Source organism: Lepisosteus oculatus, chromosome 14 (assembly GCF_040954835.1).
Source record: "Lepisosteus oculatus isolate fLepOcu1 chromosome 14, fLepOcu1.hap2, whole genome shotgun sequence".
Classification (NCBI taxonomy): Eukaryota; Metazoa; Chordata; class Actinopteri; order Semionotiformes; family Lepisosteidae; genus Lepisosteus; species Lepisosteus oculatus.
The window spans coordinates 17,207,057-17,234,581 of NC_090709.1; the positions used below are offsets into that span (position 1 = coordinate 17,207,057).

Sequence of the window (27,525 nt, forward strand, 5' to 3'; positions counted from 1 at the left end):
AGGTCTGAAACTTCCATTCTCTGATATCACTGTCTCTAAAGCCAGTGATGTTTCACGGATGTGCAGTGTGCCTTTTCTCTTGTCATGTTCATGATGATTCGCTGAATAAGCTCCTGACTGGGTGTTCTGTACTGCGCTGTTACTTTGTTCAATTACCTATGTGGTGTACAGATAAAACCAGACTGCATGGTGTAATTTCCGGGTTCAGCACCAGCAGCACCTGCAAACTCATCAGCTGACCTCAACGTGATTTGAACATGCAACCTTCTGATCTGGAGTCAGATGCGCTTCTGTTGCGCCACAAGGTCGCTCGCCACCCGTCCTTTTAATTCCCCCAAAGAGAACAATCAGTGTCCCTGAAAAATATTTTTTTTCATTCTCTCCTGTGTGGAGCGCCGCTCTTCCAACGAGGGTCTCTTCTTCCCCAACCACAGATTATTCTTTCCGCCCGGCTCTCTCACAGAGAGCAGACACACCGTCTCCACTGATGTGTTTACTACATCTATAGATCTCACCCCCTACAGCCCCGATATTCCTGGACAGGATACTTACCACCAGCCTCGTGAACTTCTCATCTTGACCTCTCCCAGGAGGAGCACAATTAACACAGAATCCTCTCTCCATTTAGCAAATAACACAAAACACTGTTTACCTGTCAAGACAGAAAACCGGGCTGCTCCAGGTGAGGCTTGAACTCACAACCGCGGCATGACTCCACTAATCATGTCATTTTACAAAGCCTGAACCTGGAAAGAGATTGGAAGCCGAGAAGTTATGGTGTTTTTTTAATACTTGCCTACTCTTTCAATTTTTCCGTCAAGTCTTTTATTTGGTAGTACTTTCAATTGATGTTAATCCTTGTCCCGATGCACGTTCTGGGCCATGGTGCATCTTGAATAATGTTCTTATAGGCTTCAGTTTGGAAAAGTGCGCTCTTCAGAAGCTACCAAAACCGCTAATGGTTACATAACACTTAATGCAAAAGCAACGTTCGGGTTTGAAAAAAAATATTACTTGCTATGAATACAAACACTGTTACAGGAGGCGTGTTAGGGATATTTTAGCTTAGATCATCAATTCATCTTACATTTCTTCTCCATCTATATCAACAGCGTAATCGCTACTGAGTGCTAAAGGCAGGTCCTGGCAATACAATCTTCTTTAGAAAACATTTTTAAAACTATTTCCACTACCATACGTAAAGTAAAAGATAGTGATTGCACGCAACGAATAAAATCTCTTTTCCAGGGACGTTGTAGTTAGATGCAAATTACAATCGAAAATGTATCAGCTTTAACATTTTCTTTTGGATTCACAGGACAGTCAGCATGAGTCATCAAAGAGCCTGTAGTGGCAAGAAGTTTAAAAGCGCACTAGTGATCTGTCTTTGGTCAAAGGAATTGCTGGAGCAGTAGGACGCAGAGCAATATCTAGCAGCTGTAGACGATGTTTGGGGAAGAGATAATTCTGTTTTCAGCACAGGGAGTGAGAATGAGCTCAGTCCGGCTCCCAGCAGAATCCATTCTGGTTTGGTTACTGTTAGACTGTGCGTCTGAGGCTCTTTGGATCGCAAAAAATAAGTTCACAATACGATAAAAAACACAGAAAGCACAAACGTAATAATATAATGATACAAAAGCAATACCAAATCATAAAGCCAATTAAGTACCTATCCTTTGAAAACAGTGACATTTGTATCTACTTTTGAATTACAAATCAGACAGCGTAGTCCCTTAATTCAAAGATCAGATCTTGGCCAAAACAAGACAACCAGATGTTAGCTGAATTCGGAACAAGAGCCTCTGCTTCATCGTTTATTGAGCTTTTGATCAACGTCTGAGTGAAAAAGAGTCGCTATTTTAACTATTTGATTAAAGTTCACAAAAGCACCTTCCTTCGAGCTGGGGTCGAAACAGCGACTTAAGGATTCCTAACTGTTTCTAATACAGTCAGCCGCACTACCAACTGAGCTCTCGAAGGGGTTTAAAGCACTCCTCTCTGGCACATATTGCCCAATGTAGTGAAACATTCCGGGTACTTAAATTCCAGTTCGACATCAAGTTTCCAACTCGTTTCCTTAGACTTGTTTACCTTGAATTTAAGCCACAAACCAGGATTCTACTGTATAATCTTCCAGGGATGTTACAAAATGTTTGATGGGGCATCAATCATTACAGGCGGAAATTCACTCCTTTTTTTTTCTCGAGGCATCATATTAAATGATCCATTTCATTTGGATCAAGAAGAGGATCACCATGAGAAATAGAACAAACTGTTTGATTCCGTCTTTATTGGGAGCTGTATCACAGCTAATGCATGTAAAGCCTTCAGTATGCGATAGTGAGAGCTCAGTTATGCCAGGGAGTGGGAGTGAAGAGAACTGAACTGAAATTTAGCAAATTCATATTTAAATAGAGAGTAAATCATCAAAGTGTTCTGTCACTTAAAACTTATTATAACACTACCAGGAGTGGGGATTGAACCCACGTGGACATTTGTCTATTGGATCTTAAGTCCAACGCCTTAACCACTCGACCATCCTGGTCTACAACGATATGCTCTTCAGTTGTTTAGCATTTAAATATGATTCAACAATTAAAAAATATTAAACCACAAAACCTCTTAGAGTTGCGAGAATACTTCCTTTGTGTATAAAATACATTGTGAATGCTTTCTTTACTTTTTCGTTTTTATGACATTTTTTTGACCGAGCACGAATATTCTTTTGTCCATATCTTCCCAATGGAAGCACAGAACGCCGTCAAACCAAATGCATTTTAAAGACCAAGACTTGTGGATATTTCCACAGCCTCTACATCAAACTATCAGTGGGCTAATTATCTTTTTTTAAACCTCCGGTTTTTCATCAATGCATAATTACGCACTTACTGGAACCCGGAGGACCGCTGTGTACAGACGTTCACAACGTGAGAAACACTGTTCAATATGGCTTCGTTCGAAAAACCTGTATATGACCATAGGAAGCAGAACAGTGCAGTCTCCAATTACCCAGACTGTAAGCACAGAAATAAAGCTTTGTTTGATTTCTGAAACCCTTCCTTTACGCCCTGTTTTAATTCAGTTAAGGGTCAACTATATTGACAATACTACTGACAGCAGGAAGATTAAAATATTCTTTACTCAGCAGCTTATTAAAAACAGCTCCCATGATGTTCAAACCGATTTTTTACACAGAACACTGACACAGCTTTTCGTTCTGAATCTCTTTTTCTTGTGCTTTTATTTAATATGGCACAATGCACTGGGATAGGGGTATTCTGTTCACAAACCAATAGCATTTAAATCACAGCACCTACAATGCTGCAAGTAAGTGTTTTGCACACTAAGCAGGTCTTCTGACTTTTCCCAGCTTTGTGTTGGGTTGTGGAACCTTTATTTTTTATGATTTTCTGTAGATAACACTACAGGTATACACTGGGATAGGTGGGTCTTTTTCATGGCTCAATAGTAATTCAAATACAACAGCCACACTGCTGAAACCATATGTTTTACATACCAGACAAGGCCCCTAACTCATACAACCTTGCTGTGGCTGTGGCCTCTTTCTTTATTTTTTTATGATTTTCTGAAAGTAACACTACAGGTAATACACTGGGACAGGTGGGTCTTCTTCATGGCTCAATAGTGTAGTGGTTTGATGGGTTTACAATTATTAATTGTAACAGTAATCACGAGGTTGTTCGTTGTAGCTTTTAGAAAATCAATCGTCAAACAACTAACAACACACACACACGGGTTCGATACACGAGATACAATTATTAATATAAATTGTGCACCAAAGATATACTAGTCTGCCTGGATACGAGCGGCAGACCTTACTGTGAGGGTTATCAATATACAAGGTATATAATCTCGAAGAGATGCAAACACAAAGAGATACACAACAGAGAATATATGTCAATATATATCGTTCGGTTACCAAATCGCTAACCAGTGTTATTACCCACTGTTACTCTAAACTCGGAAGTAAATACATTACTCATGAATTAAATTGATAACAACTTGTGTTGAGGTACAATTGAATTCTCGAGACGCAATGTAGAACATGGGGTTTACTTATCCACTGTGTATGGATTTGGAATCTCCCGCCACGAACACCAAACCAGCTGACAGGCTCTGTTGCAGCCTCTGTTGCAGCGGTTGTCCAATGGGCGTTGTGTCGGCGTCCTCTGTCTACCGGCCAACCAGTCAAGGTGCAGCTCGGAGTAGGATGGGCGGAGGAATCTGACTGCGGCGCGCAGGGCAGTTGTTGCTCTGAGGGGATCTACCAGGAGTCCGGCTGGCTAGTAGAAAGTCTCTATGCACAGAGTGTGACCGCGAGTCCTCACAAGTCACTCTTTTGCCCGGGAAGAAGCCGGTTCGTTCCCGGTCCAGCGCTGCTTCTGAATAAGCTATTCAGGTTGTCAACGAGGGTCCAACTGTAGGCTGCCGTTGATCAAGCGAAGCATTCACGTTGGTAGAATTCTGAGAACGTACGGGATCCTCGGCCTCGCGCTTAGAACAAAGTCCAAGTCCTTTTGCAGACAACAGCAGTTGTCACGTGATTGTCTCTGAGGATGCGCGAAAATGGCCAAGGAGAGCCCCGATCTGAGCTTGCGCTCCCTTTTTGACCAAGACCCAGATGTGTGCTGATTGGTTGAGAGTTTGGCGGGCATTGGAGACCCACATGGTATTACCACGCCCTGCCAGTCCCTGATTGGTTGGTCAAGATGAGATATAATTCACTTACTCTTGACACTTAGGAATGCAGTCCAGATGTCCATTCGGCACTCCCTAGACTGATAGGCGCCAATGGATGACCATTGATCATGATAGCCAGGCTTAGCTAACTGCATCCCCGTCTGGGAGCTTGTTCCTTATCAAAAGAAAACATCTTAAATCAGCCTGCATGAATATTTTCTCTGTGGCTGCACCACAGAGATGGAGGGTGAGATGGGGCCTCCTTTAGGACAGCATACCAACGCTTAAGTCTTATTAACAAGCATTGCCGCTACAATAGCAATTCAAATACAACAGCCACACTGCTGAAACCATATATTTTACACACCAGACAGGCCCCCTAACCTCATACAACCTTGCTGTGGCTGTGACCCCTTTCTTTATTTTTTTATGATTTTCTGAAGGTAACACTACAGGTAAGACATTGAGATAGGTGGGTCTGCTTCATGGCTCAATAGCAATTCAAATACAACAGCCACACTGCTGAAACCATATGTTTTACACACCAGACAGGCCCCCTAACCTCATACAACCTTGCTGTGGCTGCGGCCCCTTTATTTATTTTGTAATTATTTTTTCAATATGGCACCATTAGACAGCCGGTACATGGGGATAGGGGGGTGGTATTCACGAGTCAATAGCTCTTCAAGCACAACAGCCACAGTGCTGCAACCAAGTGTTTTACACACCAGACAAGCCCCCTAACCTTATACAATCTTGCTGTGGCTGTGTCCCTTTTCTTTATTTTTTTATGATGTTTTCAATATGGCACCATTAGACAGGCGGTACATGGTGATAGGAGGGTGCTATTCACGAGTCAATAGCTCTTCAAGCACAACAGCCACAGTGCTGCAACCAGGTGTTTTACACATCAGACAGGCCCCCTAACCTTATACAAGCTTGCTTTGAGTTGTGGAACATTTCTTTATTTTTTAATGATTTTTTTTTACTGTAATCAAGTGTTGTGCTCATTAATAATAATAATAATAATAATTGCTTACACTTATATAGTGCTTTTCTGGACACTCCACTCAAAGCGCTTTACAGGTAATGGGGACTCCCCTCCACCACCACCAATGTGCAGCATCCACCTGGATGATGCGACAGCAGCCATAGTGCGCCAGAACACTCACCACTATCAGTGAGGAAGAGAGAAGAGAAATGTAGCCAATTCAAAGATGGGGATTATTAGGAGGCCATGATTGGTAAGGGCCAATGGGGAAATTTGGCCAGGACACCGGGGTTACACCCCTACTCTTTTCAAGAAACGCCATGGGATTTTTAATGACCACAGAGAGTCAGGACCTCAGTTTTACATCTCATTCGAAGGAAGGCGCCTGTTTACAGTATAGTGTCCCCATCACTATACTGGGGCATTAGGACGCACATGGACCGCAGGGTGAGTGCCCCCTGCTGGCCCCACTAGCACCTCTTCCCGCAGGAACCTTAGTTTTTCCCAGGAGGTCTATCATCCAGGTACTGACCAGGCGCACACCTGCTTAGCTTCAGTGGGTTGCCAGTTGTGAGTTGCAGGGTGATATGGCTGCTGGGCATAATCAGCAGCCTTCAGTACTGAAGCAGGTGTGAGCCTGGTCAGTACCTGGATGGGAGACCTCCTGGGAAAAACTAAGGTTGCTGCTGGAAGAGGTGCTAGTGGGGCCAGCACCACCATTAGGCAGGCCTCCTGACCTTTCACAGTCATGCTTTGTTGTGTGAAACTTTAATTATCTTTTTAGGATTTTTTGAACATGGCAACTTCCACCGAGATGGGTGGGGGGTGTCGGGGTGCTCTTCAATAGCTTTTTCATCTATACACACAAACGAATGTAACCAAGACACTCAGAACAAGAAACTCAGGGGCTGACTGCTGAGGATAGGGATCCAATGCGGTGCCCTTGGTAGGGTTGGCGCGAGACACAGGCGTAGTCGGAGTAAACAGGCATGGGTCCGAGTCCGGGAAGACGTATTTCAAAGAAAACTCAGTCTTCACTCAGGTTGGGAGATTGTCAACAGAGATCTTTAATACAATCAGCTGAAGGGGAGCATATCACAGAGAAAGGGTTTCCCCTAGCACTCAAGACATGCTCACTAGACTGAAGTTATACTTTCCTTTTTTATACATTAAAAGTAGGCAATACTTTAACATATCAAAGGAACATACAGGGAAAGGGGCAGTGTCAGAAGTCAAACAAACAGGACAGGGGGGTGCCATTTGGCATCCTAAAATCTGTTTCAATTTTCTCTGGTTGAATGGGTGTGAGGAATCACAGGCTTTAGTTTGCACCTAAGACAGTGGTCTTAGGTGCGAACAGAAAACCTTTCCCACGCATAGTCACTGTCCTGACCTTTTGACTCGGTCTTCCACACGTAGCACAGGCGTAGGCACAGAATCGACAGGCGAAGGCGTAGTCGAGGGACTGGCAGGGGTCGGAGTCCGGGAAGGCGTAGAAGTTGCGTCGGTGTGGATTCAGAAGGCAGAGGTGTAAACGAAGAGACAGGCTGGGGTCAGGATCCGAGAAAGCGTAAAACAGCCGAAGGTACAAAATCGAGTGGCTAAAGCGGTAGTCGGAAAAGCGGGGTCGAGGTCCAGGGGAGAAGTCGTAGTAAGGCAAAGGTGTAGTTAGTACGTAAGCTCCGGGAGAGAATCTCAATCGTGAGCAATGACCGGGGGGCAGATGAGGGTTTAAGCAGAGGACTGATTGACACGTGCACGTTTGGTACGGGGAGAGCTCGTAGGAATGCGGGAGCGCTTGCCTGCGTGAGGGAGATTCGTGACAAAACCAACAGAATCAACCTGAACTCACAGAAAAACAAGAATGCCCCCGAGACACCTGCACCCCCCCGGACAACTCTGGTATCAACACCCCCAAACCCATCCATACCAGCTAACAAGACTCAGAATCGGTGCAACCCTCCAACCTGGACCAAGAGCAGGATGGGACAAGAACCTGCACCACACTACGCACCCCTCATCCAGACCAGCAGGACAGCCAGACCACAGACAGCACCATCATGTAACCCCCCTGTTCATTCCAACAGAAAAGCCGAACTGACCCCCACCAGCATGGCGACGCTGCAGCTCTGGTCACACCAGCAGGCCCAATGGGCTCAGAGCTGGGGGACATACAGATGCAGCCATTCAAAATGCGTGGGCGATACCGCATTATTTTCCGGTACGCTGTACGCAGTCTACCGCAAGTTACGGGTAAATACTGCGAGTTACCGGTAAATACCACTAGTTACCGTAAATTCTCCTATAATATGACAAGCAAAATAATAGTATCCGGAATTTCGGCAAGCTGGAGCTAATAAAGCTCAACCTCTCATGTTTGAGCTGTGGCCATCAAAGTCTTTAACGAAGATATTACTAATAGTATTAATAATGAATGACCTTGGACAAGCTGTAAGTGTAAACTCAAAGTATTGCCCTGGTCAACATTCTTTTTTTCATTGACCGTCTTTGCAATCACGCATTTGTTTCCAATCATGTAAATTACAGTAATTTTTGAGAATCGATTCACCATGCCTTTCACATGCTCATAAAAGAGATTGATTTAGGAACATAAACATATTACTGTATGAAAACTGTACTGTATACAGTATGTATATGCATATTTAATGTCTTAACTGTGCCCGTTTAAGTATTGAATATTCAAATCTAATTTTACCACTGAAGGGAAATCTTAGTAGCTGAGCATAAAAAGAATAGGAGCATACTGCAACGCGTGTGAAGGCCATAAACAATATTAATTTTGGAAGATAAACATACAGTATATGGCTGGTCTCGGTACTTTAAAGAAAACATACACGAAACATGGTTTCATTATGACCAGAATCGGTCTTGAGATATTTTTAACTTGATTTACAGTATTTGAGAGGTATGTCTTAACACCGATACTACAGTACGTAAATACTGCTCACGTATATGTTTCTAGGTTTATATTACGCATTTCATACGGTCAAATTACTTTTGAGCAACTAATAAGAAGTGCGAAACGGTATGCCCAGGGCGTTTTAGTTTCGTTTTACTGGGACTCTGCTTTAACAATGTCGCCGTGGATTAATTAGAGATATCAAGTACATACAAGTCATTTTTTAAATGTTGTAGTTCGTCTTGTAAAAATGTTACGAGTACATCATCTATCAACAATTACACAGGTTCTGTTTCCATATTGCGGATTTTGGTTACGTAATATTATTTTCTAAATTTCACGTTGTGAATATATGATTTGGGCAAACAGAGCCGCAAAGAAGTACACTATGGGTTGTTTTTTTTTTTGCAGTTTTATCTAGAACAAGCGATGCTTAAACCTTTGTCTGATTTTTGTGAAACTATCCACATGACAGTTGCAGTACCTAGGAGTTGACTTCAGTGATGTCACTGATGGGATGTTTCTAAAAATCCATCCTCTGTAAAACGTCTTCTCTAGTTGTCCTGCATATGTATTCGTTAATGAAGCTGTGTGTTCTGAGCCTGGATCTCTACATTTCTGTATGAACCAGCTTAGAGGGCTAAAGACAGCTTGTGTTTAAATTGAGTGTAAGGCAATTTATGCTTCTAAAGTCATGGTCAGCATTTATTATTGTACTGTGCTGTAAACTTGTTCTGTGCCTAGTCACATTATTTTATAGCGTTTTTATAGCGTTATCAAATCCGGTGGCGCTGTGTGTTAGTTTCCTGACTCCCATGTCACATGGTCTGTGATTGAAACCTGTGAAACCGGTTTAATTCGTCACAGCCAGCACTCAGGCAGAGAGGGGGTTGTACTCGTAAAGTAGAAGCAGGCGAGATTTCCAGCGAAAGACACCTCCCCCCCCCCCACCACCCTAATACGATTCAAATTGTATTACAGCATTGTAATTACACATTGTAATTGTATTACACATTGTACACATGCTTAAAAGAGAAGAGAGAAAATGCAAGCCTTCTTCAGGTGTGAGGGTCTTCTGCTCAGAATGAAACGCTAAAATGTAATGTAGGCTCTGAATGGGTTCAATTATGATTTGGGCTTGATTAAGGTCGCTGCCTTTCATCTAAAACCCTACTTGAATCCTTCTAAACTAAAAATCAGTGTTAGTGAGTTCTAAATAAAGAGGTATCCAGATAACAGTGAAACGGGCGGACAGTCTGGGGAGATCACCCGTTTTCCATGTAAATAGTTCCCTGGTTCCGCACCCCTTGGTGTTTCTCTCGCTCTCTCTCGGGTCACCTGATCATTAGCTCGAAAGATTTCAGTGCTTTGTGTATATTCTAATGGTAGTGGGGGCAGGGTGTGTGGGAACAGGTTTGGTTGAAATTGCATTGGAGATCTATGTTCTTCACACCTGAAACATTTTCTCTGAAAGCATTTTCTTCGCAGTTTAACCGATCTTGTTACAGCATGTTACAGTTTACTATTATTAACCATATTAATTTTAAGTGCTTAATGCCATTTTTTGACCAGGCACGAATATTCTTAAGTCCATATCTTCGCAAGGGAATCAGTGCGAATTGCAATACTAATTAAATTAAGACTACTAACTACTAACTAATACTAGCTAATTAAAACAAACCAGAAACGTGTTGTTCTGTCTAATGACATTACAAGTGGAAAGATTACAGATTTTAATCATCTTTAATTTTGTTACGTTATACATTTTAGAAACGTTTCATCCATACAAACACCACAAAACTATTTTCGATTGTATTTCTGAATATTATGTTACACTTAGTTCACTGTTTTAAATACATCTAATTAAGAAAGTTAGGTGTTAGCATAAACTATTAGCAATCAATAATATTAAATTTAGCACTGTAATAAGCTGTTGCACTTTCCCCCGCATCTTGTAAAAATATATTTTCATTGTTCAAATATACATTAAGTCTGACTATCATATAATAAGTTAAATACAAAACTAAAGAAAAAATAGGGTTAAATATAATTCAAAATATTTTGCTAACAATGTTTACTGTTAATGAATAATAAAATGTATTAACTAAGGAGTAGGATGGCACAGTTGTTAGTATGTTTTTTGTTTTGTTTCTTTTTCATAAATACAACAGTAGTACCTGATGTCTCAGTGGCTTTCAAAATTAAATTATGCATGCAAACCTGTGAACTAGAAAGATAACTAAGATATCCATCCATTTATAATGGTGGCAAAGTGGTTAGCATTGCTATCTTGCAGCACTGGGGTCCTAGGTTCAATTCCTGCCATCCTGTGTGTGTGGGGTTTACATGTTCTCTCTGGGTTACATGTTTTTTCTCCATATGTGTGATATGACTCCCTCTCGCACTCCAAAACATACTGGTAAGTTAATTGGTTTATGGGAAAACTGGCCCTGGTGTGTGTGTTTGTGTCTGTCTGTCCTGTGATGGACTGGCGCTATGTCCAGGGTGTATTCTGCCTTGTGTCCGTTGCTTACTGGGATAGGCTCCAAATCCTCTGTACTGGATAAAGAGATTAGAAATGGATGGAAGTAAAGGCACTGTGTGGATGGAACTATACACAGTGTTAGAAACCCACTATGAAATGGCAGCATCTCACTGAGAATAAAATATCTTATAGTGCTGGGTTAAGGAAACAGCCTTTCCACCTCTCTTGCACATCAGTATCCATACCTAGTTATTTAAACAAATTGCCTCTAATTATAAACATCTTAATATGCTGGCTCTGTGGATCCGCATCAGCTATGTTTGCCCATTCCTTCAATTCATGTGCATCCAACACACAGTTCAATGCCAGCAAGTACACATAATCTAAAATACAATCCTTATTTCAGTATCTATGTAAACATATAGTCTGTTAACTTCATCTTCATCAAAAGTATGCCTAACCCCATTAGGAAGTGTTCCTGTTATAAGTGTATTCCTCAGCTTTCCCCAAATTATCTTCCTCTTGCCAACATCTCTAGTCTTTTATCCTGCAATAACTCAGCCAACACTTAAATCTCCATAAGCTGCTTGTGTTAATTTCTTTAACTCACAAATATCATGTGTAGATACTGGCCATGTAATACTCTGCATTGTGGAATAATAGTTTATTTTAAAGGGAACTAGAGAAACTAAGAACTAGAGAAATCAAGAAAGGCTTTTTTTCTAGAATTAATAAATGCACATCCTGTTCACTGGGGAAATTAAATCCACACTGAGCAATCTTCGATATGTTCAGAATATGACAGCAAGAATCCTATCAGGAATGCATTATACCTGTTTTCAAGTCCTTGCACTGGTTACCTATCAGATTTCGAGTCAACTTCAAAATCCTTATCCTCCTTATATACTGTCCTACAACTGTTATTATTGATGACCGAATTATTGTACTTGACATGACTTCATTCAGCCTTTCCTGAACGTCTATGACAGGCAGAGAGAGTGCTGTTTCTGGTGCGATCTTTTGCAGCTGACATTTCACTGTTTTAAACGAACAAGAAATTAGATTGCTCATAAATCAGTTATTCTATATAAACACAGTGTAATTGCCCTCCGAAAATCCTCTTTTTCTTGTTCGTTTTAGAGACCTTGATCGAAACTGATTTTAGATGTCAGAAAGGATTTATTTTCTCTGTATTTCCTACATTGCTTTGTCGAGATTTTAACTTTATATCTAACTTTATATCTAGGCTCAGATTTCAACTATAAATCGTACAGTAATTAATAGCAGTAATTACTGATGTTTTGCGCCCTCTTACCACAAAAATATATGTTTTGTAGTTGGGATTAACTTTATTTCGTACGCGTAGCTACTCCGATTCGGATATCGAACAGTTAAAGATGGCGGCAAATCAGACACCCAGAGAGAGGGGGGGGCGTCTTCTCGCCTCCATAACTAAAATGCCAAATAGGAGTGGCTTAAGCGACATACACAGTCGTGTAACTGACAGTTTGAGGTAGCCTATCGTGTAAATTTCGCTTTGTTGTTGATAGGTTAAGCTTTCGAAACTCTGCCCCAAAGTCATGTGACTGATTTTTCGCCCTGTTTCGTTGGTTAAACGCAATGATCACAAGCACCACCATGGTAACTGGGATGTGTAGTTTTTAATTCCATTTGAATTATAACCGTACGTACTGTCTTCATATTTGGCCAGGGCTTTAAAGAGAAGGCGCGCCAAAAAATTTCGGTGCCGTCGTCTCCATTTTAAAGGTACCCCCGTGCTGGAAGAATTTGACCTCGGAACGTTTGCCCAGCGTAGTTATAGTGGACATAAAAACAAGAGTTCGCTGGCATTATATCCTAGAAGACACAGACCGGCGCCAGACCGGTAAATGCTTGATGAACTAGGGATTGGACAGTTTCCAAGTGCTTGTACAATCGATGGAAATGTTCAAATAAACGTGCAAAAGAAATAAACAAAATAATCATTTATTTCTTTATCATATTGGCTAGCTAATGTCCTCTCTTTGCTAGTTAGTGGCTGTGTTTCTGCGTTGGGTAGCAATGGGTGACTGTTCTCAGGCGGAAGATGTAAACAGCTTAATTTTTGTGTTAAATAATTTTAAAAAATTAAAATTCATTCTATACAGCAATTACATATTTGGGTACCGTTTCATAAAACTTTCATGCTTAAAATGTTTAGGGAGAAATGGAAGACTGGTGTGTATTTTTTCTTTAAACTATCAAGAGCAGCCATACACAGTACAGTTTATGTACATACAGTAATGTTTATGTTCCTAAATTAATATCGTTTATGACCTTCAGATGCGTTATGCTCCTCTTCTTTTTATGCTCAGCTACTAAAATTTCCCTTTAGTGGTAAAATTCCATATAAATATTCAAAACTAAGTGGATTGAAACGTGCACAGTAAAGACATTAAATGATTAAATCTTTTCACTACCAACCAATGCACCACGAGTGCCCCTGTCGGTCATTTTGGCCAGCCAATCACTTACCGCGGTGCCCTGCGGGTTGGTTACTGTACCGCGGGTTTTTAACGCTCATTTTTAACCGGGGTAAAGTTAGCTTGAAGTTCGAAAACGATTTTGGCACGCCTGTAGCGCTTTCACGAAATCTCTTAGAGTTACAAAAACACTTGCTTTGTGTATAAAATACATTGTGGATGATTTCTCAGCCTTTACTTTCTCGGTTTTATGACATTTTTTTGACCAAGCACGAATATTCTTTTGTCCATATCTCCGCAATGGAAGCACAGAACGCCTTCAAACCAAAAGCATTTTAAAGACCACGACTTGTGGATATTTCCACAGCCTTTACATCAAACTATCGGTGAGCTAATTATCTTTTTTTAAACCTCCGGTTTTTCATCGATGCGTAATTACGCACGAACTGGAACCCGGGGGACCGCTGTGTGCACACGTTCACAAAGCGAGAAATACTGTTCAATACGGCTTCATGCGAAAAACCCGTATATGACCATAGGAAGCAGAACAGCGCGGTCTCCAATTACCCAGACTGTAAGCACGGGAATGTTTGATTTCTGAAACTCTTCCTTTACGTCCTGTTTTCATTCAGGTAAGGGTCAACTATATTCACAATACTACTGACAGCAGGAAGATTAAAATATTCTTTACTCAGCAGCTTATTAAAAACAGCTCCCATGATGTTCATACCGACTTTTTACACAGAACACTGACACAGCTTTGCATTCTGAATCTCTTTTTCTCATGCTTTTATTTAATATGGCACAATGCACTGGGATAGGGGTATTCTGTTCACAAACCAATAGCATTTAAACCACAGCACCCACAATGCTGCAAGTGTTTTGCACACTAAGCAGGTCCTCTGACTATTCCCAGCTTTGTTTTGGGTTATGGAACCTTTCTTTTTTTATGATTTTCTGAAGATAACACTACAGGTGACACACTGGGGTAGGTGGGTCTTCTTCATGGCTCAATAGCATTTCAAATACAGCACCCACACTGCTGAAACCAAGTGTTTTACACACCAGACAGGCCCCCGAACCTCATACAACCTTGCTGTGGCTGTGGCCCCTTTCTCTATTTTGTAATGATTTTCTGAAGATAACACTACAGGTAATATAGTGCCATAGGTGGGTAGTCTTCATGGCTCAATAGCATTTCAAATACAACAACCACACTGCTGAAACCAAGTGTTTTACACACCACACAGGTCCCCTAAACTTATACAACCTTTCTGTGGTTGTGGCCCCTTTATTTATTTTTTTAATAAGAATTTTAGTTTTTCAATATGGCACCATTAGACAGGCGGTACATGGGGATTGGGGGGTGCTATTCATGAGTCAATAGCTCTTCAAGCACAACAGCCACAGTGCTGCAACCAGGTGTTTTACACCAGACATTTCCCCTAACCTTATACAACCTCGCTTTGAGTTGTGGAACATTTCTTTATTTTTTAATGTTTTTTTTTACTGTAATCAAGTGTTGTGCTCACTAGGCAGGCCTCCTGACCTTTCACAGTCATGCTTTGTTGTGTGCAACTTTAATTATCTTTTTAGGATTTTTTGAATATGGCAACTTCCACCGAGACGGGTGGGGGGTGTGGGGGTGCTCTTCAATAGCTTTTTCATCTATACACACAAACGGATGTAGCCAAGACACTCAGAACCTGTCACGCAGGGGCTGACTGCTGAGGATAGGGATCCAATGCGGTGCCCTTGGTAGGGTTGGCGCAAGACGCAGGCGTAGTCGGAGTAAACAGGCAGGGGCCTGAGTCCAGGAAGGCGTAGTACAGGCGTAGGCACAGAATCGACAGGCGAAGGCGTAGTCGAGGGACTGGCAGGGGTCGGAGTCCGGGAAGGCGTAGAAGTTGCGTCGGTAGGCAGGATCCGAGAAAGCATAAAACAGGTGAAGGTACAAAATCGAGTGGCTAAAGCGGTTGTCGGAAAAGCGGGGTCGAGGTCCAGGGGAGAAGTCATAGTAAGGCAAAGGCGTAGTTAGTAGGTAAGCTCCGGGAGAAAATCTCAATCATGAGCAATGACCGGGGGACAAATGAGGGTTTAAGTAGAGGACTGATTGACATGTGCACGTTTGGTATGGGGAGAGCTCGAGGGAATGCGGGAGCGCTTGCCTGCGTGAGGGAGATTCATGACAGAACCAACAGAATCAACCTGAACTCATAGAAAAACAAGAATGCCCCCGAGACACCTGAATCCCCCTCCTGGACCACTCTGGTATCAACACCCCCAAACCCATCCATACCAGCTAACAAGACTCAGAATCGGTGCAACCCTCCAACCTGGACCAAGAGCAGAATGGGACAAGAACCTGCACCACACTACGTACACAGGTTTGTATTTTTGGCTGAAGATGAAAATGTCTAACATAGATTGTTTTGGTTCTAGCAAACAATAAAAATAGTTGTTAAAATCCAAACACACATAATGAGATCACTCTCTGTCAGTATGTGTAACATTCTGGGTCTGGGCTCCTCTGTATTTGGGCTAAAGAGAGTTCAACAACATTATTAAATGCACTGACATCATAATCTGACAAGATCCATTGTTTAGGGGAGACTTGACCACCCACTGTCCCCCTGGTATCGTGAAGCTCATTGTCCTTTAGCTTTCCAAAACCAGAATCACTTGGGACTCCGGGGGGATCGGTGTATGCAAAATATGAATTCCTTATGCAAGAAATTGTATATGGTCAATATAGCGATCATATCTTATCAGCAGATGGTAATCTCCAAGGAACAAGTAATAGGTTTATTCCACGCTGAAAAATGATCAAATGATTGATGAACCCAAGTGATTTGAAAGAAATGTTAAACAACTCAAAGCGAGGTTGTATAAGGTTAGGGGAGCTGTCTGGTGTGTAAAACACCTGGTTGCAGCACTGTGGCTGTTGTGCTTGAAGAGCTATTGACTCGTGAAGAGCACGATGTACTATCCCCATGTACCGCCTGTCTAATGGTGCCATATTGAAAAACTCATAAAAAAAATAAAGAAAGGGGCCACAACCACAGCAAGGTTGTATAAGGTTCTGGGGGCTGTCTGGTGTGTAAAACACTTGGTTTCAGCAGTGTGGCTGTTGTATTTGAAATGCTATTGAGCCATGAAGTCGACCCACCTGTCCCAGTGTATTACCTGTAGTGTAATCTTCAGAAAATCATAAAAAATTAAAGAAAGGGGCCACAGCCACAGCAAGGTTGTACGAGGTTCGGGGGCCTGTCTGGTGTGTAAAACACTTGGTTTCAGTAGAGTGGGTGCTGTATTTGAAATGCTATTGAGCCATGAAGACGACCCACCTGTCCCAGTGTATTACCTGTAGTGTAATCTTCAGAAAATCATAAAAAATTAAAGAAAGGGGCCACAGCCACAGCAAGGTTGTATGAGGTTTGGGGGCCTGTCTGGTGTGAAAAACACTTGGTTTCAGCAGTGTGGGTGCTGTATTTGAAATGCTATTGAGCCATGAAGACGACCCACCTGTCCCAGTGTATTACCTGTAGTGTTATCTTCAGAAACTCATTACAAAATAAAGAAAGGGGCCACAGCCACAGCAAGGTTGTACGAGGTCCGGGGGCCTGTCTGCTGTGTAAAACACTTGGTTTCAGCAGAGTGGGTGCTGTATTTGAAATGCTATTGAGCCATGAAGACGACCCACCCGTCCCAGTGTATTACCTGTAGTGTTATCTTCAGAAACTCATTACAAAATAAAGAAAGGGGCCACAGCCACAGCAAGGTTGTACGAGGTCCGGGGGCCTGTCTGGTGTGTAAAACACTTGGTTTCAGCAGAGTGGGTGCTGTATTTGAAATGCTATTGAGCCATGAAGACGACCCACCCATCCCAGTGTGTTACCTGTAGTGTTATCTTCAGAAAATCATAAAAAAATAAAGGTTCCATAACCCAAAACAGAGCTGGGAATAGTCAGATGACCTGCTTAGTGTGCAAAACACTTACCTGCAGCATTGTGGGTGCTGTGGTTCAAATGCTATTGGTTTGTGAACAGAATACCCCTATCCCAGTGCATTGTGTCACATTAAATAAAAGCAAGAGAAAAAGAGATTCAGAACACAAAGCTGTGTCAGTGTTCTGTGTAAAAAATCGGTTTGAACATCATGGGAGCTGTTTTTAATAAGCTGCTGAGTAAAGAATATTTTAATCTTCCTGCTGTCAGTAGTATTTTCAATATAGTTGACCCTTACCTGAATGAAAACAGGGCGTAAAGGAAGGGTTTCAGAAATCAAACAAAGCTTTATTCCCGTGCTTACAGTCTGGGTAATGGGAGACTGCGCTGTTCTGCTTCCTATGGTCATATACGGGTTTTTCGCATGAAGCCGTATTGAACAGTATTTCTCGCTTTGTGAACGTGTGCACACAGCGGTCCCCCGGGTTCCAGTTCGTGCGTAATTACGCATCGATGAAAAACCGGAGGTTTTAAAAAAGATAATTAGCTCACTGATAGTTTGATGTAAAGGGTGTGGAAATATCCACAAGTCGTGGTCTTTAAAATGCATTTGGTTTGACGGCGTTCTGTGCTTCCATCGCGAAGATATGGACAAAAGAATATTCGTGCTTGGTCAAAAAAATGTCATAAAAACGACAAAGTAAAGGCTGAGAAAGCATCCACAATGTATTTTATACACAAAACAAGCATTCTCGCAACTCTAAGAGGTTTCGTGAAAGCGCTACAGGCGTGCCAAAATCGTTTTCGAACTTCGAGCTAACTTTACCCCGGTGAGCACACTATGGGGGATTTCCGGTTATGTGAAATACCAGCAGTTTAATAAATAACGCATCTGATTTTGGATCATAAGATTGTAGGTTCGACTTCTACCTGGCTCGTGTAAATTTTATTCAAGCTCCTCAGTAATAGATGTCTATTATGTAATGAACCGCACCTGAAAGCAAACATTGGGTCTGTTTCCTTTGTTTTTCAGCATAAAATAGCAAATCGTTACAAAAAGTACCTGCTAATGTCCAATAGCGTTTTTTTTTTTTTTCAAATTACATTTTCAGGCTTCAGACACTTTTTAATAAAACAAAAGTGTCCGGAAACTCCCTAACTTTTAGGTTTGCTTGAACCTGTATTAAAATAAGTTATTTGAAACTTCCGGGATTCCATTCTCTGATGTAGCTGTCTCTAAAGACGGATGTGATGTTTCGCAGATGTGAACTGTGCCTTCTCTCTTGTGTTTAAGGGTATTCGCTGTGTGAGATCCTAACTGTATGTCCAGTAGGGCTCTATTTTGTTTAGATTATCTATGTGGTGTACAGATAGAACTCAACTACATGGTGTGAATTCTGTGTTTAGGACGAGCAGAACCTGAAAAACGAAAAGCAGACCTCAATGTAATTTGAACATGCAGCCTTCTGATCTGGAGTCAGATATGCTACCTTTGCGCCATGGCTATCAGCACCTTTGAATTTCCCAAAGGAGACAAATCAACTTCACAAAAAAAAATCTCCTGTGAAGAGCGCCGCTCTTCCGAAGAGAGTCTCTTCATCCCAGACCACATTTTATTCTTCCTGCACAGCTCTTGTGCAGGTGTTGTTCTCAATTACAGATCCAGGAACACTGATTTTTTTTCCCTATTTTTTTAACTTAAGTACCCCATGGTGCAACCGTAGCACGTCTGACTCTAAATCCCCAAGTTCATTTTCAAAGTATATCGGAGTCAACTGATACTGATCAGGTTCTGCTGCTACTGAACCCGCAGTCTTCACCTTAAAGCTCAATTCCCCAAGCCTTTTGACCTTATATGTCCATCCCTTCTCGTCAAAACTCATATTTTCACAGAGTACCCTTCAGAAATCGCAGTATAGAATGAAAAAACTCCAGTAGATCTCGGCCGCTGTTGGTGATTTTCCTTTAAAAATAAATGAATCTCTGGAAATTTTACGGAGTATCACTTTCACTGAGACCGAGAAGTGTTAAGCTGTACATGAGTCTTTGTGGTTCGGTTGTTAACCAAAAGGGTGGTGGTTTGAGCCCTCCCAGGGACACTATGAGCCTTTTAATGTACACACCCGTCTCACTTTATCTCCATGGCCGGTCTTGTACCGCAATCAAATACAGAGCCCGCAGGGGGCAGTAAGCTTGCATATATAGCTCACTGTGTATATAATGAAGAAGTAGAGGTTAGTTTCTCATCTGCGCATTACAGAGCCTTACGCAACTCGTACTGTACCAACAGTTAGGATTTGATCCCTGCACGGGCTATTAGTTGAAAAGCCATTGTAAATGACGTGTAAGAGATTTATAGATACTGTAGATCAGTGGTTCTCAAACTGTGGTACGCGTACCGGCAGTGGTACGTGGAGTGCCACCAGGTGGTACGCCAAATGACCCTGGAACTGTGTAGTGTGCACTGAAAAATCGGGATGGGTTTTCATATTTTGTATTTTAATACGTGTCAAATACGCAGCCTACGTACTACGATACAGTATGCGCTAATACTTCAGTGGACACAAGAGATACTCTGTAATTCTATACCACTCTATAGGAATGCGTGCTACGGATGCAAGTGACCAATTGTATTTAAAAAAAGCTACTGCATCTCCAGCAAATAGGGAGAACGAAGAATGTGCGTGATTTTGGAACTATGCCAACGTTCTAAACACAGCAATGCATAGAAATATGTGCTACGAACACCGGTAATCTTGTGAGCACACGAAAGCGTGATAACAGAAAAATATTTAAGAACTGTTCGAATTTGAGAAAAATACACCGAGCGTCTCTGTGTTTCGCTCCCATGCGCATGAAATAAAAACTTTAAATAAATACAGAAATAAAAACAGAAACGCGGAAAAATGCAAGCTTTCGGATTGCTTAAGCAGGTAAGCTACACTATTTTTGAAGAACCTTATTTACTGTTGGCAAAAGAGCTGACACGTATTATGTGTGGAGAAAAAGCTGCTAAACAGCTCGACCTGCTGCCCCCCTCCCCCTGAAAGACACAGTCATTCATAGAATTATTGAAATGAAGGATTATATCAAAAGTACACTGATAGAGCGCGTTAAGATGAGCAGATGTTTTTCACTGCAATTAGATGAGTCTGTAGTCGATTTCGCCAATTTGCTTGTTTACGTTAGATACGAGTTTGAGGGTATGTCCCATGAAGACTTTCTGTTCTGTAAACCGCTACCAACAGGAACTACAGGAGAGCACATATTTCAGCTTCTGAATGAATTTATCGAAGAGAATGGCCTCGACTTGATAAAATGCGTCTGAGTTTGTACAGACAGTGCTAGAGCAATGACAAGCCGACATAACGGTGCAGTTGCACGAATTAGAGAGGTTGCTCCAGAAATTAATGTACGCATTACAACATCCACCGCGAGACCTTTGCCGTCAAGAAAATGCCTGACGATTTAATATCTATTAGACTCTGTTGTGAATTGTATCAAGGCTTGAAAAATTAATTCACATCTCCTTTGCTCAACTAAATAGGCTCACCCCTCTCACTGAAATGGTGCTTTTTTATTAGTTGTTGTTAATGTTTTTTTTCTGTAAAATACTTTGAGAAGCCACCTTTAAAGGCGCTATATCAAATAAAGTTCATTATTATAATATTTATTATATGTATGTGTGAGTATGTGCACGTACACTCATGTTGGTCATTGAGAATTTCTGGGGTTCCTATGAGATGATGACTTGTAGGTGGTACTTGGATGCTTTGGTTGGATTAGGGGTGGTACTTGGTCCAAAAAGTTTGAGAACCACTGCTGTAGATACTTTATTGATCCCATGAGGGAAATTAATAAAGCTTATCCAGCTGGCTTTTATGTTTCACACTAAATTGCGATCTTGAAACCAAAATAATTAGAAATATGGAACACAACCGTTGTTCTCCAAGAAGGAAAGCTGTTTAACGCTGACGTCACTCCTTTTTATTTAACCCAGATTGTGAAGACAACTCCACCCTATCAAAGGTAAATGTTGCACAAAAGTTGGAAAGCACACTCTGAATCCATCTGTACTGTATATTTGATTCCGCGATCCGTTCAAGGCTGCTTGGTGCTTTTGCAAGCAAGTCATTTCAGGGAAGAAACTCACTTTAGAGAACTACTGGTGCATTTTCACTCATTGAATTTGATCTTTGTACTCTCTTTTCATTCTCAGCTATAATATTTCAAAATTACAGTTCGGATTTGTTGGAAAACTTCACAGGCATTATTAAGTTAGGACTGTACAATTGTATTTTAATATCTTGGTATATTTACCTTCATTTTAATATGGATTTAACCATAAATGTTGTACTTTTGTTGTACATTTTAACTGAGGACGCACGACGACTATTATACCTTGTGATACAGATGCAGCCATTCAAAATGAGCGGTAAAAACTCGTGGTACAGTAACCAACCCGCAGGGCACCATAGGGCACCGCAGGGCAAGTGATTGACTGGCCAAAATGACCGACAGGGGCACTCGTGGTGCATTGGTTGGTAGTGAAAAGATTTAATCATTTAATGTCTTTACTGTGCACATTTCAATCTGCTTAGTTTTGAATATTTATATGGAATTTTACCACTAAAGGGAAATTTTAGTAGCTGAGCATAAAAAGAAGAGGCGCATAACGCATCTGAAGGTCATAAACAATATTAATTTAGGAACATAAACATTACTGTATGTACATAAACTGTACTGTGTATGGCTGCTCTTGATAGTTTAAAGAAAAAATACACACCAGTCTTCCATTTCTCCCTAAACATCTTAAGCATGAAAGTTTTATGAAACGGTACCCAAATATGTGATTGCTGTATAGAATGAATTTTAATTTTTAAAAATTATTTAACACGAAAATTAAGCTGTTTACATCTTCCGCCTGAGAACAGTCACCCATTGCTACCCAACGCAGAAACACAGCCACTAACTAGCAAAGAGAGGACATTAGCTAGCCAATATGATAAAGAAATAAATTATTATTTTGTTTATTTCTTTTGCACGTTTATTTGAACATTTCCATCGATTGTACAAGTACTTGGAAACTGTCCAATCCCTAGTTCATCAAGCATTTACCGGTCTGGCGCCGGTCTGTGTCTTCTAGGATATAATGCCAGCGAACTCTTGTTTTTATGTCCACTATAACTACGCTGGGCAAACGTTCCGAGGTCAAATTCTTCCAGCACGGGGGTACCTTTAAAATGGAGACGACGGCACCGAAATTTTTTGGCGCGCCTTCTCTTTAAAGCCCTGGCCAAATATGAAGACAGTACGTACAGTTATAATTCAAATGGAATTAAAAACTACACATCCCAGTTACCATGGTGGTGCTTGTGATCATTGCGTTTAACCAACGAAACAGGGCGAAAAATCAGTCACATGACTTTGGGGCAGAGTTTCGAAAGCTTAACCTATCAGCAACAAAGCGAAATTTACACGATAGGCTACCTCAAACTGTCAGTTACACGACTGTGTATGTCGCTTAAGCCACTCCTATTTGGCATTTTAGTTATGGAGGCGAGAAGACGCCCCCCCCCCCCCTCTCTGGGTATCTGATTTGCCGCCATCTTTAACTGTTCGGTGTCCGAATCGGAGTAGCTACGCGTACGAAATAAAGTTAATCCCAACTACAAAACATATATTTTTGTGGTAAGAGGGTGCAAAACATCAGTATTTACTGCTATTAATTACTGTACGATTAATAGTTGAAATCTGAGCCTAGATATAAAGTTAGGTATAAAGTTAAAATCTCGACAAAGCAATGTAGGAAATACAGAGAAAATAAATCCTTTCTGACATCTAAAATCAGTTTGGATCAAGGTCTCTAAAACGAACAAGAAAAAGAGGATTTTCGGAGGGCAATTACACTGTGTTTATATAGAATAACTGATTTATGAGCAATCTAATTTCTTGTTCGTTTAAAACAGTGAAATGTCAGCTGCAAAAGATCGCACCAGAAACAGCACTCTCTCTGCCTGTCATAGACGTTCAGGAAAGGCTGAATGAAGTCATGTCAAGTACAATAATTCGGTCATCAATTATTGGACAGTATATAAGGAGGATAAGGATTTTGAAGTTGACTCGAAATCTGATAGGTAACCAGTGCAAGGACTTGAAAACAGGTGTAATGCATCCCTGATAGGATTCTTGCTGTCATATTCTGAACATATTGAAGATTGCTCAGTGTGGATTTAATTTCCCCAGTGAACAGGATGTGCATTTATTAATTCTAGAAAAAAAGCCTTTCTTGATTTCTCTAGTTCTTAGTTTCTCTAGTTCCATTTAAAATAAACTATTATTCCACAATGCAGAGTATTACATGGCCAGTATTTACAAATGATATTTGTGATTTAAAGAAATTAACACAAGCAGCTTTTGGAGATTTAAGTGTTGGCTGAGTTATTGCAGGATAAAAGACTAGAGATGTTGGCAAGAAGAAGATAATTTGGGGAAAGCTGAGGAATACACTTATAACAAGAAGACTTCCTAATGGGGTTAGGCATACTTTTAATGAAGATGATGAAGTTAACAGACTATATGTTTACATAGATACTGAAATAAGGATTTGTATTTTAGATTATGTGTAGTTGCTGGCATTGAACTGTGTGTTGGATGTACATGAATTGAAGGAATGGGCAAACATAGCTGATGCGGATCCACAGAGCCAGCATTTTAAGATGTTTATAATTAGAGGCAATTTGTTTAAATAACTAGGTATGGATACTGATGTGCAAGAGAGGTGGAAAGGCTGTTTCCTTAAACCAGCACTATAAAATATTTTATTCTCAGTGAGATGCTGCCATTTCAACACTGGGTTTCTAACACTGTGTATAGTTCCATCCACACAGTGCCTTTACTTCCATTTCTAATCTCTTTATCCAGTACAGAGGATTTGGAGCCTATCCCAGTAAGCAACGGACACAAGGCAGAATACACTCTGGACATAGCGCCAGTCCATCACAGGACAGACAGACACAAACACACACACACCAGGGCCAGTTTTCCCATAAACCAATTAACTTACCAGTATGTTTTGGAGTGCGAGAGGGAGTCATATCACACATATGGAGAAAAACCATGTAACCCAGAGAGAACATGTAAACCCCACACACACAGGATGGCAGGAATTGAACCTAGGACCCCAGTGCTGCATGAAAGCAATGCTAACCACTTCGCCACCATTATAAATGGATGGATATCTTAGTTATCTTTCTAGTTCACAGGTTTGCATGCATAATTTAATTTTGAAAGCCACTGAGACATCAGGTACTACTGTTGTATTTATGAAAAAGAAACAAAACAAAAAACATACTAACAACTGTGCCATCCTACTCCTTAGTTAATACATTTTATTATTCATTAACAGTAAACATTGTTAGCAAAATATTTTGAATTATATTTAACCCTATTTTTTCTTTAGTTTTGTATTTAACTTATTATATGATAGTCAGACTTAATGTATATTTGAACAATGAAAATATATTTTTACAAGATTTTACATTAAGCACTTAAAATTAATATGGTTAACAATAGTAAACTGTAACATGCTGTAACAAGATCAGTTAAACTGCGAAGAAAATGCTTTCAGAGAAAATGTTTCAGGTGTGAAGAACATAGATCTCCAATGCAATTTCAACCAAACCTGTTCCCACACACCCTGCCCCCACTACCATTAGAATATACACAAGGCACTGAAATCTTTCGAGCTAATGATCAGGTGACCCAAGAGAGAGCGAGAGAAACACCAAGGGGTGCGGAACCAGGGAACTATTTACATGGAAAACGGGCGATCTCCCCAGACTGTCCGCCCGTTTCACTGTTACCTGGATACCTCTTTATTTAGAACTCACTAACACTGATTTTTAGTTTAGAAGGATTCAAGTAGGGTTTTAGATGAAAGGCAGCGACCTTAATCAAGCCCAAATCATAACTGAACCCATTCAGAGCCTACATTACATTTTAGCGTTTCATTCTGACCAGAAGACCCTCACACCTGAAGAAGGGGGAGGTGTCTTTCGCTGGAAATCTCGCCTGCTTCTACTTTACGAGTACAACTCCCTCTCTGCCGGAGTGCTGGCTGTGACGAATTATACCGGTTTCACAGGTTTCAATCACAGACCATGTGACATGGGAGTCAGGAAACTAACACACAGCGCCACCGGATTTGATAATGCTATAAAAACGCTATAAAATAATGCGACTAGGCACAGAACAAGTTTACAGCACAGTGCAATAATAAATGCTGACCATGACTTTAGAAGCATAAATTGCCTTACACTCAATTTAAACACAAGCTGTCTTTAGCCCTCTAAGCTGGTTCATACAGAAATGTAGAGATCCAGGCTCAGAACACACAGCTTCATTAGCAAATACATATGCATAAAACATACATAAAACTAGAGAAGACGTTTTACAGAGGATGGATTTTTAGAAACATCCCATCAGTGGCATCACTGAAATCAACTCCTAGGTACTGTAACTGTCATGTGGATAGTTTCACAAGAATCAGACAAAGGTTTAAGCATCGCTTGTTCTAGATAAAACTGCAAAAAAAAACCAACAACCCATAATGTACTTCTTTGCGGGTCTGTTTGCCCAAATCATATATTCACAATGTGAAATCTAGAAAATAATATCACGTAACCAAAATCCGCAATATGGAAACAGAACCTGTGTAATTGTTGATAGATGATGTACTCGTAACATTTTTTCAAGACGAACTACAACATTTAAAAAATGACTTGTATGTACTTGATATCTCTAATCAATCCACGGGTCCCAGCACAAAACGAAAGTAAAACGCATACCATTTTGCGCTTCTTATTAGTTGCTCAAAAGTAATTTGACCGTATGAAATGCATAATATAAACCTAGAAACATATACGTGAGCAGTACTTAAGCACTGTAGTATCGGTGTTAAGACATACCTCTCAAATACTGTAAATCAAGTTAAAAATATCTCAAGACCGATTCTGGTCATAATGAAACCATGTTTCCTGTATGTTTTCTTTAAAGTACTGAGACCAACCATATACTGTATGTTTATGTTCCAAAATTAATATCGTTTATGGCCTTCACACGCGTTGCAGTATGCTCCTATTCTTTTTATGCTCAGCTACTAAGATTTCCCTTCAGTGATAAAATTAGATATGAATATTCAATACGTAAACGGGCACAGTTAAGACATTAAATATACATATACATACTGTATACAGTACAGTTTTCATACAGTAATATGTTTATATTCCTAAATCAATCTCTTTTATGAGCATGTGAAAGGCATGGTGAATCGATTCTCAAAAATTACTGTACTTTGCATGATTGGAAACAAATGCGTGATTGCGAAATGCTGTGGTGTTACTTTTACAAAGACGGTCAATGAAAAAAAGAATGTTGACCAGGGCAATACTTTGAGTTTACACTTACAGCTTGTCCAAGGTCATTCATTATTAGTACTATTAGTAATATCTTCGTTAAAGACTTTGATGGCCACAGCTCAAACATGAGAGGTTGAGCTTTATTAGCTCCACCTTGCGGAAATTCCGGATACTATTATTTTGCTTGTCGTATTATAGGAGAATTTACGGTAACTCGCGGTATTTACCGGTAGCTTGCGGTAGACTGCGTACAGCGTACCGCAAAATAATGCGGTATCGCCCACACATTTTGAATGGCTGCATCTGTACATGCAAGACATCTGTAAACGAAGATGTAATTACAGTCAAATTGGCAATTAACAGAAAACCACAATTGTATAATATTATTTCTCTATGTCGATGATCAGTTGAAGGATTTGAAGAAACAGCAGCGATAGCAGGTGATTTTGGTTTTGAACCCATCTTTACACCTCAATAATCCATTTGTCCTCGAAAAAAGAAAAGACAGGCATGTTTTGAGTCTCATAATGATCATCTTCTCGATCCAAAGAAACATATAAATTTGATTCCTTCCGTAGTATTTTGGATTTTCTTACGAAG

General features: G+C 40.7%; 1 protein-coding gene and 1 non-coding gene across 2 annotated transcripts in view; both read right to left on the minus strand.

The window, feature by feature from the left end:
- Positions 1-27,525, minus strand: part of LOC138242792 (zinc finger protein 271-like) — a 781,993-nt gene that overhangs the window by 154,145 nt on the left and 600,323 nt on the right. The gene's annotated exons all lie outside the window — the stretch shown is intronic.
- On the minus strand, positions 2,463-2,545 carry trnal-uaa (transfer RNA leucine (anticodon UAA)). The gene has a single exon. It is a non-coding gene; the product is annotated as a tRNA-Leu (tRNA).